Below are 20,852 nucleotides of genomic sequence, written 5' to 3' on the forward strand. Positions count from 1 at the left end.
GGAGAGGAGGGCTGAGGTGGTACTGTGTTATGGCTTGAAACCATGTCGGGAGTTGGGTAGTAATTTATTCTGTATAAGGTATTGCATTAGTTGTTCGTGTACACATTTCTCCATTATTTTGGCTAGTGGGGAAAGAATGGCAATGGGTCTGTAGTTGGATATGTCTGTAGAGCTACAACCTTTATGGAGTGGGATGATGTGGGATATTTTCCAGAGAGAGGGGATAGTGATTTCAGATAAGGTTCTGTTAATAAGGATGGCTATGGGATATGCAATGGCATCTGCAGCTAACTGTAGGTACTCTGCAGGGAGGAGGTCAGCAGCGAGGGTGGTAGGTTTTAGTTTTTTTAGAACAGTTTTGATTAAACTAATGGATATTGGTTGGAAGCTAAATTTACTGTGATTATTGGATAGATTAGGCACGTGGTTTAAATTTGTGGATGTTAGCTGATTTGCTAGGGATTGGATTGTTTCAGTGAAAAAAATTGTTGTAGGTGCTGGCTATGGCCTCTGGGGAACTATGGGTGAGGTTAGCTGGGGTTGGGGTAGTAGAATGACCTGGATGAAGTAGTTGATTTAAGCCTGCCCAGAACTTTTGGGAGTTGTTTTGGTGTTTTTGTAAGAGATTGTGGTAGAAGCTTTTTTTTATCCAGTAAAATAGATTTTTTTTGTGTCATTCCTGAGTTGACGATATTTTAGATGGTCGAGTGGGGCTTTGGTTGTTCTCCAGCATATAAAAGAAGAATATGTGTGCAATAATTGTGTATCTAAGCATTGCTGAGTACTTCTTAAATATTGTTATTTAATCTAACTAAATCATGCAGAATTTTAAAATATTACTCACATATTTCATTATTTGTTATTTGGGTAAGTCCACCGTGCACAAGTATTTCTTTTCTGGTAGGGTCTGGGGTTACTCTCTGGATAAATGAGTTGCTCACATTCACATGGTTTATAAGTGAAGATTTGTAGAATCAAACCCTTAACTTCAAGTTAATGATTATGTCATAGTCTTTATTCCCTGTGTTCAACTGCCAGGAAGCTGCATCCAGCATTGAGTATATGCTCTGTTTTCTGCAACAATGTCTTCTTTCTGAGCTGATCAAACAAGGACATTGTTGCAATTTGCACAAGATACTTCTTGGTTTACACATTTTGCATGTTTGCAACTTTTAAACATCAAAAAGAAACAAAATCCCGAGGACAAACCACGATCCACCAAACTCCTTTCTGTAACACAGCTTTATTGTAGCAATGAAAAACACAAATAGTGCCAATCCTGGTTAAGCGCTTTCACGTATCTCAATACGCTTCATCAGAACAAATGTAAAGTGTTAATGGCACACACTAAATACTTAAAAACCCGCCAAAATCATTCACAAATTGAATAATTGTGCAACATTATTTAAAGTAACAACTGCAAAAATATAAAAAATCAAACAACCAGATTTTGTACATATACAGATGCAGTAAATAACATGCTCTTCCAGCGTATTAAACGCAGTACATCTCTAGAGATCAACCTGTAATAATTCTAAAAAATATATACATTTAGTTCCAGTTGCCATATGCATGTGTTTAAATATTTAGTAAATAAATAAAAATACTGTAAGAATTGTAAAAGTTCTAAATGAGCACCCAATCAACTATACGTAAAATGGAACAGAATTCCAATATTTAAAATATTGAAAACCTTTCAATATTTAACAAGTGGTTTTGTTGGAATCATTTCATTTAAACCAGGGAAGCATGCTGCATTCAATTTTAGTTGCCATTTTATCTCTTTTTCCCCCACAGTTTTCTTAATGTCACCACCTCTGGGGTTAGGATTCACCTTTTCGAGAATGGCAAAATGAAAATTGTGACTTGTGTCATTACCAACTATATGACGAGAGAGGGCATTGTTGTCATCCTTCTTCCTAATACAATACTGGTGGTCGTATATTCTATTCTTTAACTGTCTGTCGGTCTTCCCAACATAGAAACAGGCACATGTATTACACATAGCTAAGTATATCACGTGACTTGACAGACAGTTCCCATTCACGAACCACACAGTATTCCTGTTGACATTTCTTAGCACACTTGGCACCTTCAAAATGATGGGACATTGTGCACAACATCCACATTTTTGAGTGCCCTTATTAGAGCCCAACCTTCTAAAGTTCTGTCTATTCGATTTGAACTCGATAATCTTTTTCATATTGCATCCAGTTTTGTGTACGAAAGTAGGCTTGTCATTAATATATTCCTTAATGCCCTCATCACTGGAAATAATATTCCAGTTTTTTCTAATTATATCTTTTACCTTGTCAACATGTTGTCCATATCTTAAAACACATGACTTTGAGTATTGTAAATTTGTCTCTTTATTTGGAATCTTTTTTGAAAAATTCAAACTGTTACCTTTACCTAATAGTGGCAAATATTTTTTGCCCCATTCTTGCATTACATATCCAGTCACGTCACTAATTAAATGGTCAGGATAACCTCTTTTCCTGAATAAACCACCTATATATTCAATTTCTTGCCTCATCTTTGTCTCAGTAGAGGTCATTCTTGCAGCTCGGATACACTGCCCTTTTAATATATTACGTTTTTGACTGTAGGGATGTGTACTTCTAAAATCTAGGTACCCATTGCTGAATGTTTCTTTTCTATAAATCTGTGACTGGAAAGTAAAACCATCATTAAATATGTAGACATCCAGATAATTAATACCTATTGTGTTACTTTGATACACAAATTTCAAATATGTGGTGGTGTTGTTTATGTATTCTATAAAACTTTGTAACTGTGTATCATCCCCCTTCCACAAAATAAATAAATCGTCTAGGTATCGTACATAGCATCCAATCCATTTCATCCAGCCCGAACTGAGAACGTATTCCTCTTCCCAGTCCAATAAGACCAGATTGGCATAGATGGGGGCACAAGAAGCCCCCATTGCTACCCTTGAAGTCTGTCGGTAGTATTCACCTTCGTAATAGATGAAATTGTTGTCAAGTACTATTTCAGTAAATTCAATAAGAAGTTGAACTTTATCCCAACAGTAGCCACTATGTTTTGATACACAGTTAGTAAATCTCTCAATACCCTCAGTTCTAGGTATACACGAGAAGAGATCTTTAATATCTACAGTAACAAAAACCATATTTGGGCTCCACAGGTCTTGATTGAAAATGCCCAAAAATTCCCATGAATCTTTCATAATGTGGTGGGTGTTGGCCGGGATGTGTTTGAGCCAACTATCCACCACTCTGCCAAAGGGAAAAGTCTTACTGTGGCTCCCCGAAATGATAGGTCTAAAAGGGGGGTTGAGTGTGTCTTTGTGTACTTTGGGTATTCCGAAAATAGTGGCTAACTGCGGAAAATCAACTTTTAAGAATTTATAAAGGTCTTCATCTATCCTCCCATCCAACAGAAACTCTTCGAGATATAAATCAATTCTGTGGTGAGCTATGTTGACTTGATTAAGGGATGATTCTTCATATTGTTCCAAATTGTTGAGTATGTCAAAAATTTTTTCTATGTAAGTATTTTGATTGTACAAAACAATCCCACCACCCTTGTCAGCAGACATTATCCTAATATTGTTGTCACATAAACTATCAATAGTCTTTTCTACCTCACTACTGTAAGTTCCTTGGATTCTGTCTCCTTTCACTGAATTTGAAATTGAATATATAGGTGGTTTATTCAGGAAAAGAGGTTATCCTGACCATTTAATTAGTGACGTGACTGGATATGTAATGCAAGAATGGGGCAAAAAATATTTGCCACTATTAGGTAAAGGTAACAGTTTGAATTTTTCAAAAAAGATTCCAAATAAAGAGACAAATTTACAATACTCAAAGTCATGTGTTTTAAGATATGGACAACATGTTGACAAGGTAAAAGATATAATTAGAAAAAACTGGAATATTATTTCCAGTGATGAGGGCATTAAGGAATATATTAATGACAAGCCTACTTTCGTACACAAAACTGGATGCAATATGAAAAAGATTATCGAGTTCAAATCGAATAGACAGAACTTTAGAAGGTTGGGCTCTAATAAGGGCACTCAAAAATGTGGATGTTGTGCACAATGTCCCTTCATTTTTGAAGGTGCCAAGTGTACGTTAAGAAATGTCAACAGGAATACTGTGTGGTTCGTGAATGGGAACTGTCTGTCAAGTCACGTGATATACTTAGCTATGTGTAATACATGTGCCTGTTTCTATGTTGGGAAGACCGACAGACAGTTAAAGAATAGAATATACGACCACCAGTATTGTATTAGGAAGAAGGATGACAACAATGCCCTCTCTCGTCATATAGTTGGTAATGACACAAGTCACAATTTTCATTTTGCCATTCTCGAAAAGGTGAATCCTAACCCCAGAGGTGGTGACATTAAGAAAACTGTGGGGGAAAAAGAGATAAAATGGCAACTAAAATTGAATGCAGCATGCTTCCCTGGTTTAAATGAAATGATTCCAACAAAACCACTTGTTAAATATTGAAAGGTTTTCAATATTTTAAATATTGGAATTTTGTTCCATTTTATGTATAGTTGATTGGGTGCTCATTTAGAACTTTTACAATTCTTACAGTATTTTTATTTATTTACTAAATATTTAAACACATGCATATGGCAACTGGAACTAAATGTATATATTTTTTAGAATTATTACAGGTTGATCTCTAGAGATGTACTGCGTTTAATACGCTGGAAGAGCATGTTATTTACTGCATCTGTATATGTACAAAATCTGGTTGTTTGATTTTTTATATTTTTGCAGTTGTTACTTTAAATAATGTTGCACAATTATTCAATTTGTGAATGATTTTGGCGGGTTTTTAAGTATTTAGTGTGTGCCATTAACACTTTACATTTGTTCTGATGAAGCGTATTGAGATACGTGAAAGTGCTTAACCAGGATTGGCACTATTTGTATTTTTCATTGCTACAATAAAGCTGTGTTACAGAAAGGAGTTTGGTGGATCGTGGTTTGTCCTCAGGATTTTGTTTCTTTTTGGTTTAGTGATCGTTGTACCCTTGGACTCTCATTTTTCAACTTTTAAACATCAAAACTATTCAGTGTTATTTGTTCATAACATTTCATTGAAACATCAGTATATACTGTATTATAAAAAGATTTTCAGAATCTAAGAAAATAAGACATTTTCCATGGCAAGATTACTCCTTTTTCCAGGAAAATGTCTGATGAATATTTCTTCTGAATCAGTCACAACAAAGCATTACTTAAATCTGCTCAGTAACTTTATTCAGTGACTGTCCTATGAAACAAACAGGTCTAATAAAAAATAAATGCATAAATTAGTACCAGCAATGTATTAAAATGGTGAAAAGAAAAGTGTCCATCTCTCTGTCTCTCTCTCTCTCTCTCACACACACACACACACACACACACACACACACACACACACGTGCACAAATGCACACACAAACACACACACACACACACACACACACACACACACACACACACACGCACACACGCACACACGCACACACGCACGCACGTACGCACACACACAATCAGATAAACAGTCCCAAAATGCTTATTTGAAAAATACATGAATTTTGTTTGGCTGATCATCTTCCAATCTCCTGTACCCTCACTAATGAACAAGATTTGCAAACACTGTATTGTTGATCATAAGTGTGACTGCCTACAGAGTTCCTAGTACTTTGTATTTCCATGTAATGGAGATGTTCCTTTGTATTGATTAAAAGCTGTCTAGTAGTTTCTAAAGTAAAATACACCATACATAATACACAAGAAAATAACTAGAGCATGTTAGAATTGCTTCCAGAAAAAATATAAAGATGTGACTGCGCATTCCATACCTAGTTATTGTAACTGTATGCATAACACACTATGTTGTGAATGAACATTAGCCTACTGTTAAAAATACCTTTTGTGACCCTTGTCAGGGAACCTGTCACACACGATAACTTATTTGTTAGAGTCAAATATATGAATATTTCATGTTACCATACTGAAATATTATTTAGATTTGCTGCATTTAAACCTTATAAGACAGATTACTGTTAAAAAACAGAGCAAGTCAAACATCTTACATTAAAAGTACACTTTTCATTCCCTAATCTTGATTACAAAAGTTACACATGGACTTTTATAAAAACTTTATATCACTTAAATCCATGACAGGGCTAAATTGTCTCATACCTCTTCATTTTTGCTGAATTCCTGAATTTATTTATATGAGAGAAACAGTAATTGCTTAATTAATTAATAATTCTATTATTCTCCAATACCAAATTTGTCCTTTACAGGACTGGGTGAGCTGATGGCTATTCCTATTCAGTAGTGCAAGGCAAATAAATTAATCCTGGATGGGAAGCCAGTTCATTACTGATACAAAGACACACACACGCACTGCCTGCACACATATGGGCAAATGTATATCTTGACAGTTTGCCTTCAGCATGCTGGCTTTCACAACTTCTTTTCCTTATCTGTTTAGTAAGAGCCTAACTACAATGTCTTCAGCCAACCATTCTTTGAATGCAGACAACTGCAAGGTACAGAGAAATATAAGTTGCTTTACAGCACATTGACAGGTCCCATTTCTACCATTCAGGCACTCATTTCTCTGGTAGGACAGATTCATGACTTGTTGAATTCCTGTTGTTGTTTGTCTTTTCAGCTTGTCCCAGTTAGGGGTCGCCACAGCAGAACTCCGGTCCACTAATGACTGGCAGTAGAATTTTATGGTGCCGAGTTGCCAGCCTGACACCCAGCCTTCAGTGAAGGCTTGCCCATTCACACATGTTTTTCAGGGGCCACACGACCACAGGGAGGACATACAGACTCCACACCGAAGGCACTCCAGCTGAGAATCAAACAGGAGAACCTCTTGCTGTGAGGCAACAATGCTACCACTGTACCACCGCGGCATATACTTGTTGAATTCCTGTGATGATACAAAAAAATCTCTCAACTTTTTAGAGCAAGAAATCTGCACAAAGTCATATATAATGAAGGGACAAAGGCCAAAAAAATAGGGACAATTTTTAAATATTGCTCTTAAAAACTTAGAAAGCTAATAGAATAAAAGATTTTATATTAAAACAAATTTTCTGAAAGGTATGTAGCCTGAATCTCAAAAGTCTGTCATTATTTTCTTAACTTAATTCTGCAATGACTTACCAGTGATTTGTCAGAAAACCACAACTGTATGAATAACAGACTAAAATATGAGGCAGGAATCTGGACATTCTGCAAAAATCTGTACAGTTGAGAGGTATTCATAGTAACTAGTCTTTAAGAAACTGTGGACCATCATCTGTGTGATTCACACATGAATGCTTCTGTCACCCAAGTTTTGTCTCATACTGAATAAAATTGCCCTTGCAGCACTACAAACCATGAGTATGGTACCCTTCAATGCTGACATGTAGCTCTGACATCATTATTAATCACCCTGTCACTTTTCTTTGTCTGAAAAAAGTATTTCTCCAAGTTTGCATTTATGATGTTATTATTATAAAAGTTTATCAATAGATACTAATCAGAACCCCACCAAATGGAATTGAATGACCTTTGGGATATTCAGGACATTCTTTATTTTATAAACTTCAGCTGTAGACAGCTTATACAGTTAAAGTGGCGAAGGTAGTAGGGTCTTAGATAAAATTGTTGAAATGTCAGTACTGTCATGTCACTTCACCAGTAGGTGGAATAGCTTAATACAGATTCTCAGGATATCAGGAACTGTAACTCCAATTGACTGCATTGTGATCTATGATGACATGATGGATGGCATCAGTTTCAGAAACTATGACTAAAGTTGTAAACCATGGCCAGATACTGGAACTTCTGAAAATGGCATTTTGTTTCCTTGTGTCCCTAGTATTCAGTAAGATATTTTTATACACTTGACATACTGAATAAAATTGCCCTGGGAGGGTGGCCTAATGGTTAAGTTGTTTGCTTTATAAACACAAGGTGCAAGGTTTGAGCCTCACAAGGGATAATTGGCTAGGCTTAAAATGGCTCACAAGGGCAGTTAGCCTAGTACTAACCTATGAACCTATACTTCCCATTGGATGGGTGCATCCAATATTGCATCAATGTCACATGTTACAAAGGTATATACTCCACTACAGCTGGAAAGAAAGGTAGGTTCTGCAATACACTCCCTTATTATTTTTGTAACTTTAGCGAATTCTGAGGTATAACTTCCCTTTTGCAGCTGGACTCTACATCTTCTCTACCAGCTTCATTCTTCATCACTCTGCAGCTACATACTGCAAATATCATGGAGGGTAGCTGGTCTGTTTGGATTCCATAAAATAAGGCATCCTATGAGAACATATGCTGTCAGGAAATGTTGGTTTGAAGTTCATCCATTTAATTCTTACATCCATATTCTTGCTTGCCATTTATTCACCATCTCACCCGCCCAACATCAGTCTCTGGATCAAGTTCAAGGTACTCCTATTTCTTTTTCTGATTAGCTTCTTGACTCAGTCATCTTCATTTCAAAAACTGAAAAGGTTTTCCTGGTAAATTCTGTCTATGGGCTGTGACATTATCCAAGAAATGAGAAGCAGAATGTGCTGACTCTCTTTTTACTAGGTAAATTTGTTACTTTTCTCCTTCACCTGTTGTACATCCAAGAAATATTCTGAGGACAGCTGGATATAGAAAGTTGAATCTCACACCTGCTTCTCTACATACTCTGATTGCAGGGATAAAGTTGCCCCTCTTCTGCCTGGTGTACAGTGATTATTAATTTTCCACAAACACTCTGGTGTCACCTGTTGATAATACTTTACCTTTCTGGCACAGTTTTGTCAGGAGCAGTTCCTTCTGCTGGTATGACTGAGTCTTTACTGCTATGAGTCTTGGCTTCTTTCTAATGTTGAGATTTGGAGCATTATCATGATGTGCCCTTCCAATTAATAAATGTTGCTGTGGAATACCAGGGGTAACTTACAGATAGATGAAGAATGAACTATCACTCTTCAGTTGTCCAAGGTTGAACTTGCTGATGACTGGAGTTCCTCTTAGGAAATTACTATCGGTAACTTGTGCCATCAGTGATGCCTTTTTTGGAGGAATTTCCCCCCTTCTTCAAGTTGGTGCAACCATGGAGTTGGTATTTATCATTGTATGTGGGGGTATGGGGTGTTTTTAATCAGTCATTTTTAGTGACTGCAGTTCAGGGATTCTGATCGTCTGTGCATTCAGCTTTGTCCACTCATAATGGAAGAGGAATACCAGTCTAGTTGCTTACTTGTAGTTTTATAAAATTAATGCAGTCTGTTCCTTCCAGTTATTCTGGTACAGCAGAAAATCATAGGTTTGTCCTGTGTGCACTGTCTTCTAACTCTATTATTTTATGAAACAGTTCTTCTTGAGAAACATAATATTCAGCCAGTCTTTCCTTTACTTCGACCATGGATTTCTGCAGTTTTATTAGCTCAGCGGAAAAGCTGCCTGAAACTTTTACTCCTGCCAGCCTTTTCTCGCATGACTGTATTTCTCAGGTGTCTCACTAATTTTAAGCACCTCTAAATGCATTTGTTTGATTTTTGTCCTCTAAATTACTAGAAGCTATCTCCTGTACTAAAGCTGAAAACTGAACTGCTTTTTGATGAACTGCTATAAGGCTCTTCCCAAAAAGAGTTTTTTTCTTCCCCCTTTCTAGTTGCTTTCCTCTTGCTTTCTCTATTTTTCTTTGCTGACATTCAGGCAGTATAGTGACTAACCAGCAATTGAATTTAACTCATCTAAATATCATTTTTTTTTTTTTTTGCTGTTTTCCAAAGTTTATGTTTTACACTAGAAGAACCCTTATCAACCTTTTGATCAGAATTTACATTTGTTACTGTGTAAGCAGTCCCAAATGTACGTCTTGCCAGTATGGTTGCTACAATATTTTTGATAGAAAATATTTTTATACAGAGTAGTTTTGATAGTATATCTATTGGTGACTGAAATCAAAATCCTCAAGCATCAAATACCTTGATCAGAAAACATTGAGAAACAGAATGCCAATCACCATTTTTTATGGGAGATCACTGCTGGTGTGATTTCTAAGTGTGCACCGACAGAGATTCCTTTCTTTTGGAGTTTTTCCCTTCTTCTCATTTGTGCAGTTGTGCAGTTACATTATATAAGTTCATGGGTGGGGGCTTGCTCCCTACAAAAAATGCTTACATTTGAAGATTTTGCCTTTTCCATTTTTGGGGCATTTGTGTTTTGCATTTTATTTCATCAACATATTGCACTTCAACATTTCAAAGAGGACTGTTTTGTGATATACACTATTTGCTCATAGTTTAATATGGGGGGGTGGACACGGTGGTGCAGTGTTTAGCATTGCCGCCTCACAGCAAGAGGTTCTCCGGTTCAATACTCGACTGGGGTACCTTCTGTGCAGAGTCTGCATGTCTTCCCTATGGTTGCGTGGGTTTCCTCCGGGTGCTCCGGTTTCCTCCCACATCCCAAAGTCATGTTGTAGGTGGATTGGACACTCTAACGTGGCCCTAGGAGTGAGTGCGTGCATACATGTGTCTTCTGTAGAAGGTTGGGCACTGGGCTGGCAACTCAACACTGTAAAACTCCACTGCCAATCATGAGTGGACAAGTGATCCACTGTGGCAACCCCTAAATGGGAAAAGCCAGAAGAAAAAGTTCATAGTTTAATATGGGTTTTGGTTTGTGCTGTAACTACTGTGACAGTCCCTATTCCTGGCCAGTAATCAAGGAGTCTCAATCCTAACCACTGACACTGGTGAGGGATGGCTGCTAGGAACAAAAATGGACACAGACAGTATTTTCAGATGCAGCTCTCTGCATGAAGCACAATTTCCCCTAAGACTGCACAGGGAGCACACTCCAGACTTGGGGCTGGACTCGCTCTCTCCAGACCCCAAACAAGATTCCACACTGACCACTTTAGAGCTCTGTGTCCCTATTCCAAGTAGTTGATACACACACTCTTGGATATTTGATTTTCACACACACACACACACACACACACACACACACACACACACACACACACACACACACACACACACACACACACACACACCTGGGAAAGGCTAGCACAGATTTTCCACCTGTGCCCCCTCTGCCCAGACTATAAGGTAATTGCATTGCCACCAGTCAGCTACTATCAGGCTGTTAGAAGGGTACCCAGTTATAGTGAGTCAAATTAATACTAATATAAATGTTAGGGTATGACCAATGCAGCAAGGCTTTTAGGATTGACCAGTGTCACTTAAATAAGCATAAGTACTCTTAAGATGTTAAAAGTATTCTCTAAAAGACCAGCCACGATGAAAGGTATAGAAATATTTAATAATAAATAATAAAATAAAAAAACTGAGCATACTGAATATCTTGTTACAATAAACACCAGAGTTTCAATCACAGTGGATTTAAAAAAATAACAGAGTTGGATAGATTCACACAGATAGAGAAAAACAATACTTAACTAATCTCACTGTACTTTCCTGACTGACTAAAGAATTATTGTCCCCTGGTTAAGTTACTTACTACAGCAAGGCAAGGTGATGAGTGTTGAGCTGCTTACGACAGCAAGGCAAGATGAGGTTTGAGGTTTTGTGAGATATTTGTGAGAGATCTTTCCTGTCATATTCTGAAAAACAAAATGCTGCTGTGAGAGTTCCATCATATCTCTCACTAATATCAAAAAATCATTTCAGTGCTGGTTATAGAATAGCATCACATCTGATTACCTGACTCTGGTACAATACACACCCAGAGTTTGCTATGATCTGTTGCAGAATCTGAAAGCTTTAAAACAATTTCAAAATCTTCCACCATTCCAGGGTAGCAATTAGGGGTAGCAATTATTTCACCCCTAAGGACAATACAGTAAGATTTCTAGCCCTGGTTTTCCCAGATATTTTTGTCTCTGGTTGCAATCAGACCTGATGAAATCTTTGTGGCCTAAACCAACCCATTTAATTTTCAACCTATTTTTTTTTCAAAATTAGCTTGACTGAGATTAACCTCTTCCTTCTAGAATTCTCTGTTAAAACATATACATTTAATCAGCTATAATAATACTGTCTGACATACATGTATATGTCTTTTCTGTCCAGCAGGACCCACTGCTGATGCATTTTTAACACAAGCAACTTTGAAAATACATTTTAACAAAAGCAGTGTGATAGTCAAATGACATAAGATTCTTTACAGAACTCCAGCTAGCTATGCTGGCATATGTTACACATGCACTGCTCTACACTTCCTGGCACATATGGCACTCCCTCATAGCATCACAACTATGATGCACTGAAAAAAATAGATTTTGAGTTTCAGGATAGAATTTTCTTTAAATGCCACTGAAACACTAGATAAGTAACAGTGAAACTGTTAGTGATGTGTCTTGCTCATATGGTTAGGTACTTTAGCATTTCTGATAGAAAGCATTTTTTTTACTTAGAGCATTTTCTGATAGTGGAATGTGATTTTTTTTTGCTTTCTATGCTGTAAGATATCTAAATTGCAATGAAAAACATATTTTGGAGCTTCAAGGTGTTTTTCATTTAGGTGCTGCGCACTACCATTGAACAGTAGTTAAGTAGCAGTTGACTATTTCTGTTTGACTTGCAATCTTGTGATAAGCGAACAAATGTAGCTTGTCTTCCCAGTTGGGTTCCTTACCACCAGGGCCATTTACAATAAAAAGATAACACCTTTTACCTAGAACATGTTTTCATATAAAGCATTTTGACAGTGTACTGGAATTTTGCTTTTTGTACTGTAAAAGTAAAGTTTTGTTTGGGGCAGTAACATTTGCATATAAGACATTATAATATGATCCTTGCCTCGGTAACTTTACTTCATCCATATATTTATGCTTACTTTATACTAAATAGATGTCTGTGATCTCAGTCAGGTGACCGTGATTCTGTCTTCTGGAGGCTGAGGTTTATGGCTTTAGCATGTGTCTTACATGTAGGACATTTACCTGTAGTAAAGTGTTGTCTGAAGTAAACTGATGTCCTGTTTGAGATGTGTTGTAACTTGGCTAATTGATACATGTAACACAAAATGTTCAATGGATATTGCCATCTGCCTGAACTGTGGAAATGGTATGCTACATCACATAATAGTCTACATAACTGTCATGAAATAAAATGCCATATTGACAGCCCTTTGAACCTCTTCAACTTCATTTATTCTACATACAGCCTTTGAAGGATCCACTCTGCACTGAACGATACATATATTATGATTTTGAATGCATGCAAGATTCCACCCTTAATGATCCCAAACAAATACAGCTATGACTAGTCTTTTGAAGGTTTAGCTGTACTGACACCTTTGTCGGAAAGGAAAATTATACTATGTTCTGCCTCTGGTGACTTGGTAACTGCTATATGAGGCAGTAGCAGTCAGTGCTGTTAAAGGCACTATATATCTATGTGTACAACAGCTTAAGAAGCTAAAGAGGAAAGACAGCAGTATTTAAAGATATGCAATAAAAGAGTCAGACATAGAAATAAAAAATAAATAAATATTACATTCTAGGAGTGGATTTTTAAGCACCTTACTGGGTATAACAATACTGACAAACTGAATATGGAGTGCCCACAAGAAATGCTGTTAGTGCCTCAGCCACAGATAGATTTGTTAAGCACTGCCCAGAGAGTCACCAATACTGCGTAATGACTAGATGCTAACATGATGGCATGGATGACCTGACTGACTTGGAAAAGCACAACTGGATGAGTAAATGTTGCTGTGGTGCTGTTTTATACTTGTAATGACAAGATGTTCATGATGTTGCCAGTGTAACTTTATCACTTGCACTTCATGAAACATCTCCCCAAGCCAGAATTAGCATTTCTGTGATTGATTATATGTTCATAAGTGCAGTTTTAGGCATGTCATCAGAGAACAAAAAGCACATGGAACTGCTGCTAAACAAAATGAAAAGATCTGCTGTTGTCAAAGCATGGAATGAATGTAGTGAACTTACATACCATGAGGGTGTCTTATATGTTTGATTTGATCAAGGCTATTATGTCACCGCGGCTCACACCATTTGAAAAAACAGACAAGATGTCAGACCATTTTATTATGACCCTGGCTGAAATTGCTCCTGAATCGCTTTTGCCTATAAAAAGAGGGGGGAGGAGACAATTACTGCTGATAAACACAATCTGCATATTTGACAGACAATGCTAAGGTAACAGCATCTGAATCCTCAAAACCTATCCCTTAAACTGAAAGGAAGAAATCCCCATTAAAAATATAATTAATGTTCTTATGTTACCTTTTTGACATAATCTTGCTATTTTTTAAACAGTACCTTTTGCTGTTCTCTAAAGACAGCCCATGCAAGGCTTTTGTAGACCAATGTGTGCATATGTATCTTTAAGAAGCTATCCAAGGGCTTGCATGAGTGTATAAATACTGAGCACATGTGAGCATAACTGCCATTTTTGTAGTAAGCAGTTGAGATGTAAGCATGTATGTATGTAAGGTCTGCCTGTTAACTAGTTTGTTTGTATTTTATGATGCTGCTATCCATCCTGATGTGTTTCTGTGTATTAAAGCATCTAAACAAAATACCCCGCTGCTTGTCATCTATGTCAGAGAGGAAGATGAGCAACATGGTGTCAGCATACCTCTCAACCTGGAAACATCAAAAATCTGGACAAAGGCCCATGAAAAATAGGTACAAATCTGCACACTGATTAACATAAAATTTGCATACATGATTATGCATCCCCGCCCACTCCAATGGAATTGTGGGATACCAACTTTCAAACACAAACTGAAGAACAGACAAACAAATATGGTCCCAGAGTCCCCCTGCAGCCATTCCAGTGTCCCATTACTTGGCTATTTTGCCCCATTTACCATAAACACTGCAATGTGCATACTGCTTTAATTCTACAATGACTATTTTGATTTCACTTAAAACTTTTATTTTACATTTTATAGCACAGATACTAACAGAATAAAAAACTAAAAGAATAAAAAACGCATAGTGTGATTTACGAAGAGCGTTAATGTGTTTGTCTGGTTTGGAATAAACTACTCATTCATTTGGATTAAGCTCCGTGCGTGTTTCGTCTAATTAGCATCTCTTTTGTGGATTACAAATACTAATAGACATCTGCTAAACAAAGCAATATACTCTCACAAAGAAAACAGACTTCACATTAAAACTTCTCTGCCCTTGAAACTCACATTCATTGAAACAGCATCTAAACCCACGTTCAAAGAAAATGTATATAGCCAGTGGTGGATAAAGATTACCTTTGGTCTGCTTTCAAATCATAGGCTCCTTGCACACAAAACATACATGTGTTCTTTGATACACCTTCCTGACTGTATTAAATTATATTCCTTGTATAATACAGCACACTTGTTAGAGCACATTTTAAATTTATTGTTTTGAACATTTTTTCAGTAAACAATGAAACAAAATGCATGAACCAATAATGACAAAACTGCCCAATTCAGAACATTTCCATCATAAAAGTCTATTCAAACATCTACAATCCACCACTATCAGTAAAACTCTCTTTCATCTTTTCCCAGTTTGGGGTTGCCACAGCGGAACTCCGGTCCGCTAATTGGCAGTGAATCTTTACGGTGTTGAGTTGCCAGCCCGGCATCCAACCTTCAAAGAAGGAGCACTCATACATGCTTGCACCTACCTGCATGTCTTTAAATTCATTTGACTACAGGGTGAACATGCAGACTCCACACAGAGAGCGTTCCAGCTGAGAATTGAACTCAAGAACCTCTTGCTGTGAGACGACAACGCTAACCACTGCACCACCGTGGCCATAATCCACCAGTATCAGTAAATATGCACAATCTCTGCAGAAGTAAAAGCCATTTAAATAATTCCACATTAAACAGATATGTAAATAATGAAGAGATTGGTGCTAGCAAACAACTTTATATTTCATTGTTTCATCAACAAGTAAAGCGCCTGTTGCCCTTGAAGAATAAATTGCCTATGTTACATTAAAAAATTATAAGTTAGTAATATTTCAATTGGGAATGGATGGCAAACTGATAACATGTTCATAGTTACTAGGTATCTCTGCCAAAGAAGAACATTCTCAGGACTGCAGCATCGACCACCTCCTTTAAAAGTACAGCACAGTACAGTATCAACAATCCATCTACATACTGTGAGAGTAGAACCCCCAGCCTTCTGCTGCAAAAGCAAGTATACTAACTGTGTGCTATGAACAATGCAAGTAGACTTTGCATAAGCAGCATTAAATTTCTCTTTCCCTGAAGAACTGTGCAGCACAAGAAATCAGAAAAAAGCCAAAATTTATTGGGGGGGGGGCAAAATTACTTTGATTTCACTTAAAACGTTTATTTTACATTTTATAACACTTTAAAAATTGCTTGTATAATCTTAGAAAGTTTCTAGAACAAAATATTGTGCTACTATGTGTTTCCTGAAAGATAGGATGACTGATACTTAAATGGCTATCATTATTTAGTGAATTCAGTTCTCACTGATTTGCCAGAAAACCACAGGTTTGATTTTTATTTAACATTTGTTTACTAGGAAAGTCCAACTTGGAATGAAGCCAATTTTCAGCAGTGGTCCAGGGAGAAATGCTCCAGACACGTCTTTTTATTGTGGGAGGAAACCAGAGCACCCAGAGGAAACTCACACAAATGCAGGGAAGACATGCAGACTCCACACAAAAGGTAGTTTAGCCAAGAATAAAACCATATAGCCTCTTGCTCCATCCAAATTTTAAGAGGAAAATACCAAAAGTATAAGCCAAACATTCCCGACATTCTGTGAAAGTTTGTACAGTTGAGAGCAATAATAACTCCTTCAATCAGAAATAGTGGAATGGGAAGAGGGCTCAGGCTGTTGCTCCTTGTACCTAAGGTACAGCGTTTGAGCCTGAGTAACCCTTACCAGCAAGTATGCCTAACTGGAACATTTTACACACACACACACACACACACACACACACACACACACACACACACACACACACACACACACACACACACACACACCGTAACTGCCGTTGTGCTTACCAGATTCGCTTAACTGCTGTTGTGCTTACCAGATTCACTTAGCTTAACTGCTGTTGTGCTTACCACACACACCAGATTCACTTAGCCTAACTCCCATTGTTCTTACCAGATTCACTTAGCTTAACTGACGTTGTGCTTACCACACACACACACCAGATTCACTTAGCTTAACTGCTGTTGCGCTTACCACACGCACTTGATTCTCTTAGCTTAACTGCCATTGTGCTTAAATGGAGCCCAGACACACCAGATTCATTTAGCTTAACTGCCGTTGTGCTTAAATGGAGCCCAGACACACCAGATTCACTTAGCTTAACTGCCGTCGTACTTAAATGGAGCTGTAATGCAGCGAGATCACACACAGGATCTTCACTTGCTTAGGCCTTCTATATAAATAGACATTTACTTGCTTACAAACCTAGACTCACTTAACTGCCGAGCGATCACCCCACACAGAGATTCACTTGCTTGGAGCTGTAAACGTAATGCAGAAGGATCACACACACATGATTCACTTGCTTAGAGCTTCTATATAAATAGACATTCACTTGGTGGCTTGCTTAGCGATTCACTGGCTTAATGCATGATTCACTTGCTTAAATCTAAATAGACAATAAACTCTCTGGTCTGTTTAAAATACAAGTAGAATAGCTAGTTTCTGCCATTAGCAGCTGCTGCTAATAAGCTGAGTCCATAAACACAGTTACTCTATTTAATCCCATAAGCACAGTTACTTTACTCTATTTGATGTCATATTTTTTCTTACCTGGAGCTGGAGGCCCTGACCTGTGGTATGTAGTCGGGTGCTGGGCAATTGTTGCACTGCTGCTATAGCCTATATTCCCTCCAAACAATTCAAAGTAACAGTTATAGTCCAATGAAGCTGATGTCATTCATGCATGCCCCCTGTAGGCAATCTGTGGTGATGTCAGCTACAAATTTAAAGTTGTACTACAGAAAAAAAAAGTAAATAAAGAATAAAAGTAAAAAAAAATGGGAATTAAAAGGGCCACTCAGGAATTTGTGGCACCCCATTATTTTGCCCTCAAAAATGGTAAATACAGAGGAATTTGATATGGTTGAGAGGTATGGGTGTCAGAAGTGGCATGTCTAAAGGGCATGGGGTTACAGGCGGCATGGCTAAAATGACTTAAGGCACTTGCTTGGAACTAAAGGAATATACAAGAGTGAATCATCCCTAAAATGTGCATACTTTGCAAAAATAGGTCAGAAACATATTTTATATGTTCATAGGTTCATAGGTAGGTACTAGGCTATTGGCCCTGGGGCCTATATAAGCCTAGCCAAAAAGGTTCCCTGACTTTTGTCACCCAAGAAAATTATTTTCCTGTGCCCCTGTCAAGCAGTGCCGCAAAAGTGATCCCCAGCATGAATTTTCTATTTCCCATCCAGTCGTCAAGATTTGTCTAAAAGAGGGCCAATGAGGAGCTTTTCTTGTCATGAATGGGTAGTTTGTTCCAGAGTATGGGAAGTCTCTGGGACAGGAATCTATCCTTCCAGCATGTTCTGTTTATTGTGGTGACAAGGTTTAGATCCCTGGAGCATGTAGTTCGGAGAGATTGGGATTTCTTTAAGTGTAGCATGTCCAACAGCTCTGGGTTTGACATAACTTTGTATGTTAGGCAGAGATTGCCTCTGAGGAGGTGATATGTGACAGAGTAGAGCTGGAGTTTTTTGAGACGGTCTGCATATGGCATCTGTTTGAGGCCGGTAATTCTCTTAGTGTGGTATTTCTGTGGCCTTTCCAATTGTTGTAGGTGTCTTGTGAGATACATGCCAAATGGGGCATTATACTCTATAATGGGTCTGATGAGGGATGAGTATTGAGGAACAATGACCTCCTTTTTTCTAGAGGAGAACCCTTTTGTGATGAGGTGTGCCACGTAGAAAGATTTCCTGACTACTGTGGCAATGTGGTTATCAAAGGAGAGACTACTGTCCACCTGTGTCCCAAGGTTTCTTATCACACTTTCAGTGTTTAGTGAGCTACTGCCTATGTTGTAGTTCATGGGTACTGAGTTTTTCCCAAAGGGGATGACAGTGCACTTCTTGGCATTGAGCTTGAGGCCAAGACTTTGGCACCAAGCATTTGTCTCTGTGAGGCCTTTTTGTAGAATGTCTACATCATTAGGTAATTCTATTATGGATCCCAGTTTGCAGTTATCTGCAAACTTTGTTAGCCAAAGACCTTCTATGTTGGCCTGCACTTCAGAGAAGTACATGCCAAACAGGATAGGACCCAGGACCGATCCCTGTGGTACTCCACTCGTTACTGGTCTGAAGTCAGACTTGGAGTCAGCTACTTTTACTGTGTGGGTTCTGTCAGTGAGCCAGTTGGCCACCCATCTTGTGATATAAGGATTTATGCCCAGTTTGGAGAGTTTATCTATAATTCCAGAGTGGGGGATGGTATCAAAAGCATTGGCGAGGTCAAGATAGGCTGTGTGCACTACCTTGCCCTTGTCTATGTCTCTAGTGACTGCTTCAAAGAAGTCAGTCAGGTTTCATAGTTTCATAGTATAGTACTAGGCTATCTGCCCTGGGGCATTTTTAAGCCTAGCCATAGTGATGTGGCTTTTGCCACCCCATGAAATGGTACAAAAATGTACAAAATAAATTTAGAATACTGTGCCTCTGTCTAGTAGTGACACAATGAAGGTCCCCTTATATAATAGAATTAGTTTACTGTGCCCCTGTCTAGCAGTGACACAGATGTGACCCTTGGGGTAAACTTACGATCTCCCATCCACTCATCAAGATTTCTCTTGAAGAGAGTCAGTGAGGGGCTCTGCCTAATATGAGCTGGGATCTTGTTCTAAAGCATGGGAAGCCTCTGGGTTATGAATCTATCCCTCCAGCATGTTCTATTCATACTTGTGCCGAGGTTTAAGTCTTTAGCTCTCATGGTGCTGATGGATTTGGATTTTTTGAGGTGGAGCATGTCCATCAGATCCTGATTGGACACGGCCTTGTACGTCAGGCAGAGATCACCTCTGAGCAGGCGGTATGCTACTGAATAGAGCTGAAGTTTCTTTAGTCTGGCAGAATAAGACATATGTTGGAGACCCTTGATCCTCTTGGTGAGGTACTTTTGTGGTCTCTCCAGCTGTTGTAAATGCCGGGTGAGGTACATACCAAATGGGGCATTGTACTCAATCATGGGTCTGATGAGGGAGGAATATAGGGGTACAATGACATCCTTGGATCTGGATGTGAATCCCTTCATGATGAGGTGTGCAAGGTAGAATGTTTTTCTAACCACTTTGGCAACGTGGGTGTCAAATGAGAAGTCGCTGTCGACTTGGGTCCCTAGGTCTCTGATTACTTTTTCTGTACTCAGTGGGTTGCTGTCTATGTGATAATTTGTGGGTACTTTGGTTTTCCCAAAGGGGATGACTATACATGTTTTGGCATTTAGTTTAAGGCCGTGACACCGGCACCAGTTGTCCGTTTCTGTGAGGCCTTTTTGTAGGATGTATGTATCTGCTGGTGTATCCACTATGGCGCCTAGTTTGCAGTCATCTGTGAACTTTGTCAGCCACAGCCCTCCCATGTTTGCTTTAACATCTGAGAAATAAATGCCGAACAAGAGGGGTCCCAGGACAGATCCCTGTGGGACACCACTTGTGACTGGCTTTGAGTCTGACATTGCTCCAGCGATTTTAACTTTATGGGTTCTGTCCTTTAGCCAGTTTGCAACCCATCTAGTGACATAAGGGTTTACTTTTAAGCTGTTGAGCTTATCTATGATGCCTGAGT

This window comes from Protopterus annectens, chromosome 1.part0 (genome assembly GCF_019279795.1).
Source record: "Protopterus annectens isolate FY-2018-M chromosome 1.part0, PAN1.0, whole genome shotgun sequence".
In the NCBI taxonomy this organism is placed as follows: Eukaryota; Metazoa; Chordata; order Ceratodontiformes; family Protopteridae; genus Protopterus; species Protopterus annectens.